Source organism: Podarcis cretensis, assembly GCF_951804945.1.
Source record: "Podarcis cretensis genome assembly, chromosome: 12".
Taxonomy (NCBI): domain Eukaryota; kingdom Metazoa; phylum Chordata; class Lepidosauria; order Squamata; family Lacertidae; genus Podarcis; species Podarcis cretensis.
Genome location: NC_137181.1, coordinates 33,075,690 through 33,086,409, shown reverse-complemented (window position 1 = coordinate 33,086,409; position 10,720 = coordinate 33,075,690). Strand labels below are relative to the sequence as shown.

The following is a 10,720-nucleotide window of genomic DNA, read 5'->3' as shown; positions in this document are numbered from 1 at the left end:
TAGCATTGCTGTTTGCCCCTAGGTTTCCATGTCATCACAAAATCTCCGTGGGATTGAGTTTCCAATACTGTGTGGAAACACTACGTGCACCAGAGAGCCATGCAACGTGGGGGACACAGGGAGCCATCTTTGCATACCTTTGGGAAAAGTTAACTCCAGAGCACACCACCAGCATTAAATAAAACCTAAGTCAGGGACTTTTCCGCACATCAACATTTTCAGTTCTGTCGGCAAGAAAATATTAAACATAAAGGCCCTCAAATTTGTAGTAACGTGACTTCAGAATGTGTTGTTCACCTATTTTCCATATGTTCTGTCTTCCACACACACATAAACTGTATAGGCATATTTGCACTTAAAAATAACTTTGTTGTGTAGACAAATGTGGTTTCCACATGGATGAAGAAACGATCTCCAACTTCCAAACAACATTAATGCCACATGTAATGTAGTGCAGAACACACCAATGGGGAGAAAGTCCTTGTGGACTGAGACCTGCTTAACATCTTGTACCCCTTTACTAAACGAGGTCAATATCCTTCCATTTTTATAGAAAGGAAATCCATGCCAAGTGATACTGAGTAATTTGTCCAAGACCACACAGGGATTCAAGAGCATACAGAGGCCAGAATGCAAACGCTTCATCTATTTTCAGTACCATCGAGAAAAGAAAGCCTATCGATTCAGACTGTCAATTAACAAGAAGGATGGGTTATCAAGGCAGGGTACAAATGTGTTGCTTAAATCCTCAAAATTAAAGGCACTATGTAGAGAAAATACTCTATATAAATATAGAGAAAGTACTCTATATATTCTTTTAGTGCAGTAACCTAAGAACTCTTTAATAAATGGATTTCTGCTGGAGTAATGAGCATGGCTCAGCAAAAACAAGCTTCCCTCTGGCATTTTCAGCAGTGCAAAAAAAAAAATAAAAAAAATCACACATATGACTCCTTTGGGCCCTTTTCTGTCCACTCCTGAAAATGTTGACTTGTTCCTTTACACAGCATTTAGTTGACCTCAGTTCTGCACCACATTGCCAAGCCACTGTCTATATACTAGATAGCTGTGGTGGGGAACCTCCAGTTCAATGGCTGAATCAGGCCCACCAGGCCTCCCCATTGGGCCTACAAGGCCATTTCAGCCAAGCCACGCACACCTGTCCTCCAAGGCAGGCAAATACCTGTCTCAGCGGAAGGGGCACTTGCAGACACTGTCAATCAGCTGATTGATGGCCTCTGCAACTTCGATTGTTCTGCTCCAGTTACTGGAGCTTGCAAAGCCAGGTGCAAGATTCTTCACAGGTCCTAAGGATCAGCTGATTTTTGATGCTGTGCAGACTGTGAATTTGTCTGCACATTTTGGCTTCAAATTGTGTGGGCAAAAACCTGTGAGGTGAGAAGATTGATAGGTGGGTGCCCCATGCACCTGCCAAACCTGGTCCACAGGGTGTGGAGGAGATAATGATCTGTCTGTTGCTGTTGTTGCTGTTTACTGAATTTGTTAGTTCCTTTATCATGCCCAGGGCAACCCAAGGCTAGTTACAACCAAGCCAACAAATAGGATCCAGTTGGCCAGATCCAGTTCTCAACCCCTACTATATAACAAGACTGCAATCCTGTGTGCAGTAATTTAGGAGTAAAACTCGTTGAGTTATTTGAGACTAACTTTCAAGTAAACATGCATAGGCACGCTCTGTAACATAATAGATTGTGGTTGTGCTAAAGTAATGAATCATTATGGTGTTTTTCGATAAGGTTCCCCCCCGCCTTTTGCAAACTGACAGATGCCAAGAGGGTGCTGAAATAATTAACACTAACACCTTTCGCTTTCTTTTTTTCCACCAGCTTGGGTGTGAGGGTGCTTCCAGATTGTCAGCATTTTCGGGTGGAATTCAGTCACAACCCAGCACATTCAGGCTGCATAATTAAAACTAAAATGGAGCTTTTGTGAAACAAATGCATTTCCTAAAGGTTTGTTTTTTGAGATAAGTTAAGTGATGGGGAAATGAACAGAATGCTGTGGTTTAAAACTTTCTTGATGGAATGTTGTCTATTCTCCCAACAAACAAATCAGGGTGAATGCTTATTAAATAGCTGACATTATCTGATCTTTCTGCAACCAGCTGCAGCTGGGTCCTTATTAAACAGTTCATCTGGAAAAGCCACATCTGTGTGTGTGTGTGTGTGTGTGTGTGTGCGCGCACGCACAATACCCATGACTTCTGGACAAGGCTGTCCCTGAATTCTTGGGGAGGCTGCAATTAACCCCCTGTCGAGGATTACTGGATTAGATTCCTCACTGGTCTGATAGAATACAGAAGTTCCTCAGGTGTTTTGCCCATAAAGGTCTTTTGCCAGATGAAACCCCCACTTCGGTATATATAGGCTGTTCAAATTGCTCTCTGTTCTGGATTCTTTCCAAGTGTTGCATTGTGTCTGGAATTGCAGCCTATAGACAGTCCACTGTCTAATGATCTTTCTTTCTTTTTTCTTAAAAAAATGTTCCCATTTTGCTATGACATGGTGCTAACACGACGTGCTGCGGATAGACAAAAATATCAAAGAGTGCCCAGAATCTTTCCTTGTTTAAAAACTTTGAAGCCCAGTCTAAACTCAGCTGATAGCTGAAAGCTTCCCTCCCTTTCCCCTTGTGTGTGATTGTTGGAGCAGATAGTTAAAAAAAAACCCCAACCAAACTATTTATCCTAATCAGCAGTTGGAGAAGAAGAATGTTAAATAAACTATTTGATTCAGATTCCCTTTTTTTCTGGATGTTTACCCGACTGTTGACAAAAGCCAGAGAATGTTTAATGACTTGGGGGGGGGGGATGACTTTCTGATGCTCTGCATTTCCTTTTCTTAAAGGGAAAGCAGCAACGATGACAGGCCTCCTCTTGATACCCAGTTTGATTAACAAAATTTATCGTGTTCCTTGTCCAGTATCCAAGTCTCCCATGTTCAAATGTATAAACATCTCTAGCAGAGCGAGATAAGACTCAGATGTCTCTCAGAGAATTTGGCCCCCATCTGCACAATGCATTTAAAGCAGTACCATATAATTTTGAACAACCATGACTTCCCCCCCCAAAAAAAAAAAATCTTGGGAACTGTAGTTTGCTAAGGGCCCTGAGAGTGGTTAGGAAACTCCTGCTGCCCTCACAGAACTCCATTTCCCAAAGTTCCCTGGGAAGAGGGAACCCTAGGAATGAAAGTGCCCTAGGAATTGTACCTCCGTGAGGGGAATGGAGTATCCTAACAACTCAATTCATTATTGAAGATGACATAAAGAATCCATTATACTGGAGAAAATTGCTTGCAAAAATTTGTAGTTAAACTGCAGGCAAAAATACGCAGATTAGGAGAAATTCACAGTAAATGCAGATGATTGTTGTTCAGCTGTGACTTGAAATGCAGCAGCTATAAACAACCTTGCTACATTTTAAGCCGCTAATGTGTACATAGACTAGGTTACACTCATGCCGGGTTTTTTCCCCCCAGGGGGAACTCACTGGAACTTAGTTCGGATAACTCTCAGGTGGGTCCCGGAACCTTTCTGGTGAGTTCCAGGTGCCTTTGCCATTCTATGAGAACCTTTTTCTAGAAGTCCATTTGCCCCTTCTTGGGTGGGCAGTTTTGCAGGTGGGCCCTGGATCAGGGGCATAGGAAGGGGGTGCGGGCCGCCCCGGGTGTCATCCCTGAGGAGTGACGCAGTGGCTCGGGGCCCTGCGATGCTCGAAACGGCAGCATGGGGCTTGACTCATCGCTTCGGCACCCCCATGGACAGCTCACCCCACCCCTGCCCCGGGCCTCCCTGTGAGCCGGTAAATGGCAGGTCAGATTGTCTCCCTGCCACCAATTTGGAGGGCATTCACCTGGGCACGGGACCCACTGCCCAATGGCAGTGCTTGGCCCCGCGCTCAGAGCTGGGATAAATGGCAGGTCTGCCTGTCCTTTGGCCTTTTTTTTCACAGTGCCGAGTCTATACTCATGTTAGTCTCAGCGTCAGACCTGCCAGTATAGCAAGACCAACCTGCCCAAGAGATAGGAGCCATCAGTAAATAAATAGAAACAAGTTAAAAGGATAAAGAGATGAAGGAAAACAATATGTAAGGCTGAATTGCAGGCTTTGGTTTCAGATATGGTCATGAAATTTCAGATTAAGATGGCACAGTAAAGCTTTCCAAGTGTAATGTACCTTTCCCACCCCGACCTGGCCACAGTGATCCATGCGACGGTCATCTCCAGGCTTGACTACTGTAATTCGCTCTACGCGGGGCTGCCCTTGAAGCTATCCCAGAAACTCCAGCGGGTGCAGAATGCTGCAGCGAGGCTCCCCATCTGCCATGGGAGCATATTCACCCAGTGCTTTTCAAGCTGCACTTGCTCCCGGTGGAGTACAGGGTCAGATTTAAGGTGCTGCTTTTGACCTTTAAAGCCCTTCACGGCCTAGGACCCTCGTACCTACGGGACCGCCTCTCCCGGTATGCCCCACGGAGAGCCTCAAGGTCCATAAATAACAACACCCTAGTGGTCCCAGGCCCTAAGGAAGTTAGATTGGCTTCAACCAGAGCCAGGGCCTTTTCAGCACTGACTCTGGCCTGGTGGAATGCTCTGTCTCATGAGACCAGGGCCCTGCAGGATCTGATTTCTTTCTGCAGGGCCTGTAAGACAGAGTTGTTCTGTCTGGCCTTTGGCTTGGAGCCAATTTGATTCCCTCCCTCTCTCTTTTTTTTCTTTTCCTTCTCCTCCTGCGATGAGACTACATTTTAATATTTTAATGTTTCAATATTTTAATGCTGTATTTTAATTTTGTTTTTAAGTTGTAATCATTCAACTTGTTTTTATTATTGCTTGTAAGCCGCTCTGAGCCCCGCCTTGGCTGGGGAGGGTGGGGTATAAATAATAATAATAATAATAATTGCATTAGAATATTCCTTGCATTCTAGTCATAATAAACAATGTACACACAAAGGTGATAAACCTGGAGGGGTTTCTAAAATGAGGCTTTGCCACTTGTTTGATCAGTCATTAAGTTGGGTGTGACCCCAAAGCTTTCCTAATTTGCCCTTCCAAGTATGATTCAGGATTATTCTTTTGTGGATTATTTAAATCATCCTTGCTTTACTGGAGAATGAAATATGCTTTAATTGAAGCCGTGTGTGTGTGTGGTCTGGACTTGGGTTTGGTAGAACAAAGACTTTTAGAATTGTGCCAAACTTCGTAGCATTTTTGGTGGTCTGATAATATGGGTTGCTTCTATTTTCTAGTCTCATAACAACTGCTTTCCTTTAGCATTTCAAACCTGGCAGTTATTACTGTTTACAATTGAACTGCCGAAGAAACAAGATTGATCAACACATTTGGCACGCATGATGCGCCAGAGTGAATTAATGATGTTAATAACACGAGTGGAATTTATTTGTCTGGAGGAGAAAACCCTTTCTGTCTCACTAGTCAGGGGTCCTCAAAATTGCATGTACTTCTCAATCATCACCACAAGCCTCAAAGTCGATTCTGTGGACAGCCTGCTTCCCTTAAATGCTATGTTAGGCTTGATTTCATGTGTCTTTCATAGCTCATGCCATTTGTGCAGTGGAGCCAACTGCTTGACAGCAGCTCTTCTGAAGGAATTAATACGATAATATGCCTGGGGGTAATGATGCAAGAGGCATGACTTTTCTGGTTCCATATAATGGTTCATTTTCTAGATGTTTACCTACCCTGAAGTCAAAGGAAGCACAACGCTCATGTGCCTAATGATCTCTTCAATTCTTGACATTGTTCTCATAACTACTCCAACTAATGCTTTGAAAAAGTGTTCTGGGAAGATTTTGGTTCATAACAGGGGCTGCATCATACATTACTGACCCCGCTAGAAGTGTTTCTATGTGCCTAGTGTTCCTTGGGTGACCAGACTGTGGTTCTGGCAATGGCAGGGAACATATTTATGCCAGCACTAGTTACTGCTACCAGGGATCTGCAGGTCTGTTACAGAGAAGCCATGTTACTTTGGCTGCCTCACATACTAAGCCCAGCACAGATGTTTTGTCCTGCCGTGTGAAGTGCTGTCATTCAGAAAAAACTACTTGGCTGATTCCATATGAGTGCCGCCATAACATACAAATTGTCACCAAGGGCGTTTCCCCAACATCTGTTCTGTTGACTAGATTCCAAATTCCATGTCTTCAGAATACCAGCTAGACGTTGTTGAAAACAGTCTCACTAGATTGGCACTTACACTGGTATGATTTAATTGTCTTCAGTGCAATTACTGGGTATCCTTAAGAGGTATATATGCACTCTATAGCATTTTGTTACACACAAACCCAATGTATATATTGCATGTATATATTTCAGAATCAGGTATCATATTTAGCTTTTCTTGGGCGCTACGGTCAAGGTTGTGTTGCTAGTATGAAGCCACACAAATTTATGGAAAAAGTCCATGCAAGACGGCAACTTCTGACACATTATAAACAACTCATATTTGTTTATCTTTTTGCCTGAGAGTGATCAAAATGAACTCCATATTGTTCTGTTGCCAATAAACATGAAAGAATGAAATAAGATACAGGAAGGACATCTTGAGAAGCAGGACCTTTTCCAAAATAGAGATCTTTCATCAGGGCAGTTAGTGTTCCAGGTAGGAGGTTGAGGTGGCAGCTGAGGATATGAATTTGCATTTAAATATGTATATGCAGATTTATTTGCATAGCTGCGACTTTATAAGTAATTAATATAATTTAAACAGAAGTGCAGCATTTCTCAGACTAGTGGGAAAAACCGTAACAAGTTGATCTATTGGCTCAGTCTGTTGTCGTCATGTGCTAAGCCAACTTTGGATGGGCAACATCAAAGCTTGCTTTTCCTTCTTCAGGTTCTGCATCTTTAAACTGGACAGCCCTGCATACAGAAGACTCCTTCAGATGGAGAACTGGCTTCTGTAAAGTTGGACACATGGCCACCCAGCTGAGGTATTTCTAAGTAATTCCTGACTATCCAAGAGAGTGGTGCAAGGATACCCCATATTGTTTTGGAATTCCGTAAACAGAAAGTGGGATGGTGTCCTGAGACTGGGAAGAAGCATAAGAACTAGTTATTTTCTGGGGTGAAACACTAGCAATCACATTTTGTTATGCCTGGAAAGGGCAGACAGATAGTGTCCATGTCTTGTTAGGTGTCTCTGCAGTCTTACAAAAGGTCATTTTCCCAGCATCCCTGTTTCTCACTGGCTGAGAAATGCTTTCTCTATTTAAAAATACAGTCCTTCATCTACTCAGTTGTTTATTTCTGCTTCCTTGCAACCAATAATTAATAGATTATTAGGCAAGAAGTAGTTTCCACTCTCAGTCTCTTTAGTTCAGTTTGAAATATTCTGGCATGCTAAGTGAATCCTAGTGATCTGGCAATGGGTCTGGGTTCTCCTTACTTCCTCTAATAAGATTGGTGAGCCAGGAAAATATGATGCATTTTCTTTCCTCCTGCTGGTCTTCAGAGATTTCTCTCTCTTCCACTACAGTCATTCAAATATTGCATTTGTGTGCATTTTTAAGAATGATCTGTACTTCTTAACTTCCTGCCTGACTAAAGGGTCCATCACCTCCTCCCCACTTTATGTGGCCAGAAGGTCATGAAGAGGTTGTTGACTAACACACTTTCTTCCATTAATCCTCTTTATTTCCATTTGAAACCATCTAAGTCCATACTGGATTTCTTTTATTTTCAGTTGACTAGCTTTATTTTTGACATATCTGTTTCCATTTCCTTTTCTGCCTTTTTTTTTTTTTTTGAATATGCAAAAACAGATGCCCCAATATTTTTATTGAAACTAGATCAGTAGCATGAAAACATTATACAAAAGGCAACTTTTTACAAAATAGTAGGTTTTCTCATTCAGGGTGTGTATGTTTAATTAAAGGAGGAAAGGCAATTTCCCAAAGTTACATAGTATACCTAAAAAAAAAACAAGGCCAATATGGCGTAGTGGTAAGAATGTTGGCGAGACCATCTCTACCATTAGGCAGCTGATTTTGGGTGTCACCAAAGTTAAGCAAACAGTCAGTTATTTAATTCATTACCATTGCATTTTTACTGCCAAGGATAGGCGGAGGAGCTGGAGAGACTTGCTATTGTGCCTCAGGCAGCAAAATATCTTGGGTTAGCCCTGAATGTTGGATCAGAGAAACATGGGTTGAAATTCCCACTCAACCATGAATCTTACACAGTGTTCCAAGCCCAGTTCCTACCTTTCAGCAAATACCACATCCCAGAGAGAGAGAGAGAGAGAGAGAGGGAAAGAATAAAATGGGATAACCACGTGAATGCCATGGTGAGCTCATTGGATGGAGGGTGAGATAATAATATGATTATCCTTGAAAATACACTGCAATATGTTACAGTGTTTGTGTCCCATTAAACAACTGCTTCTGTTCAATGCTCCAGCCAGCCTGAAACAGGAATCCTGTATTCAAACCTCTCAGGGTAGAGGAGACAAGAAGAAGGTGAGAAAGAACATTTCCTCCATCCCTCCCTCCCCTGGTACCTTCCTCTACTGCAACAGAGGCCTTGGGCATGAGATTGACTGCCGGGCTGCCAAACTCTTAGCAATTTATTACTATGGAAGGTTGGTGGTGGTGGTTCTACATAAATGGAAAGGGGAAAGGGGTGCTTTTTCCTTTCCTTCCTCCTGAATGGTGCAGGGAAAGGAGTTTGTTAACCTCACAACGTGAATTCATCCTCCCACCCCTAATGAGCCCCATCCAGGATGCTTATTATGGGCTGCTAGTGGCTTTAGTAAGCCAATTTGCTCTCTTAGCCTGCCTTTCATTCTTGCCTCCTTTCTCTTTCTCAACGGATACCCTAACACATAACCCCCCCCCCAACATTCCTGGGACCAAAGTCAGGATGCTCCTATTTTGGTCCTGAGCTCTTGCACTTGCGTAAGAGCACAAGACCCAAAGACGCTTTTTTCTTGGTCTCACAAGACCAAAAACCGAGCAGCTTCTGTTCTGGTGTGACCCAGATGACTCATGCCAGAGTGAGCATCTTTTGGGCCGGCGTCTCGTGCCAGAACACAGAACCAAAACAGAACATTCTAGGATCCAATCAGAAGCCAGGATTGTCATCTGTGATTCCAGGATGCCCTGCTTTAAATGGAACAGTTGAGAGTATGCTAACATTCTCTGTTTCAACTGCTGTCGACCATAGACATATGCTAATCTCACAGAATCGGCCCAACTTCTGGTTCCCTTAAATTGCTTTTTTTTTCCTTTCCAGGACAGAAATTAAAACCATCCATGTGAAATAATATCAGAATCTGGGGTTTTAAAACAGCTGTGATTGGACAGCAGCAGTCCTACAAACAAAGCAAGAAACAAGAACAGGAGTTGTTGTTTTTGTCAATGGTCAGGGTGAAGCAGGACATTTTATCTCCAGACAATGGTGTGAGTTACTTTAACATTTCCTGAACATGTTAGAGACTCAACAGTCATGAACGTTCTGTAAAACCTTGAAGCTCATAGATCCTTAAAAAAAAAAAAAATTCTATAGTTTTATTATAGATACATGTAAAGATGAACATTTAATGCTATGGAGGGGAGGGGAATTGGACCAAATGCACAATGAAATCAAACAAAACAACAAACAAACAAACAAACAAACAAAGATACCCCATCATCCCCGATCATTGGTCATGTGTGGAATGATGAGAGTTGTAGTCCTACAATATCTGGAAAGTGCCTCATTGACTACCCCTGACCAAGGTCATAGGGGTATAGCTGAAAAGGGGGTGGGGGTAGGTAGTGGGAAACTCTCAAATCAGCAAGATATAATGTGCCAGCATTTCAATAAAGCATGAATCGCTCAACAACACCTTATGTCTCCCAGGCTTTTCAACTTATGAAGCTGATTATATAAATTTGACTTACTCTAGAGCTGGGCTGAAGGAGGCGTCCTTTCCCATGTACACATGTGTGTGACTATTTGTGCTGTATGAAAGTGAGGGGATTGTTGGTGACATGTGGAGGAGTAAATTCTAATAATTTTGGTGGAGGGGGCTTACCATTAAGGATGAAGTGGCTGAAGGCTCCCCCCTCAAAACAAAGCTATTGTAATAAACAAACAAACAAACAAAACTTGGTCAATGCGGGAACAATACTCCATCATGAAGTATTTCTGGCATCAGTAGGTAACAGTCGTGAGTCAATCTGCCTGTAAAGAGTTGTGGTATAGCTGGACTTTTCTTTGCCATTCCCAATATATGTAAATGTCACTCTTTATTTATAGTGAGTTTAAAAAAAAAAGCACCAACACAGTTACAGAAATGTAGTTATTCAAATGCATGCTTTTATTTATTTTTTAAAAAAGTTCTTAAGGGTTTGGACTGAAAACATGAAACCAAGACAATGAAAAATGTTCTTGGCTATGAAGTTTATGAGGATATTGACATTGGACGAGGGAGACACCTGGACAGAGATGTATTGTACCACATGGTTTACTCACTGAAGTTATGAGGTGTTAGGGACTATGTGGAGCACATCGATGACACTGTACTCTGGGCTTCCTCTTCAGACCTTGTGATCTAATTTCTTTGCTTTTCACTACCTTCCAACACAGTTGTCTCTGGCAGGCTACAAATATATAGCTACTGCAGGGGCCCTGAGCTGGGATTTGGGACAGTCTTGTGTGATGGAAAATAGGAAGGAGAGAGCACTGTTCTG

At 42.5% G+C, this 10,720-nt stretch overlaps 1 long non-coding RNA gene across 1 annotated transcript; it reads left to right on the top strand.

The window, feature by feature from the left end:
* Positions 1–6,198: 6,198 nt before the first annotated feature.
* LOC307199730 lies at positions 6,199–9,800 on the top strand. The gene is made up of 3 exons (XR_013832145.1): positions 6,199–6,244; positions 6,880–6,976; positions 9,279–9,800. It is a non-coding gene; the product is annotated as an uncharacterized lncRNA (long non-coding RNA).
* The last annotated feature ends 920 nt before the right edge of the window (positions 9,801–10,720 follow it).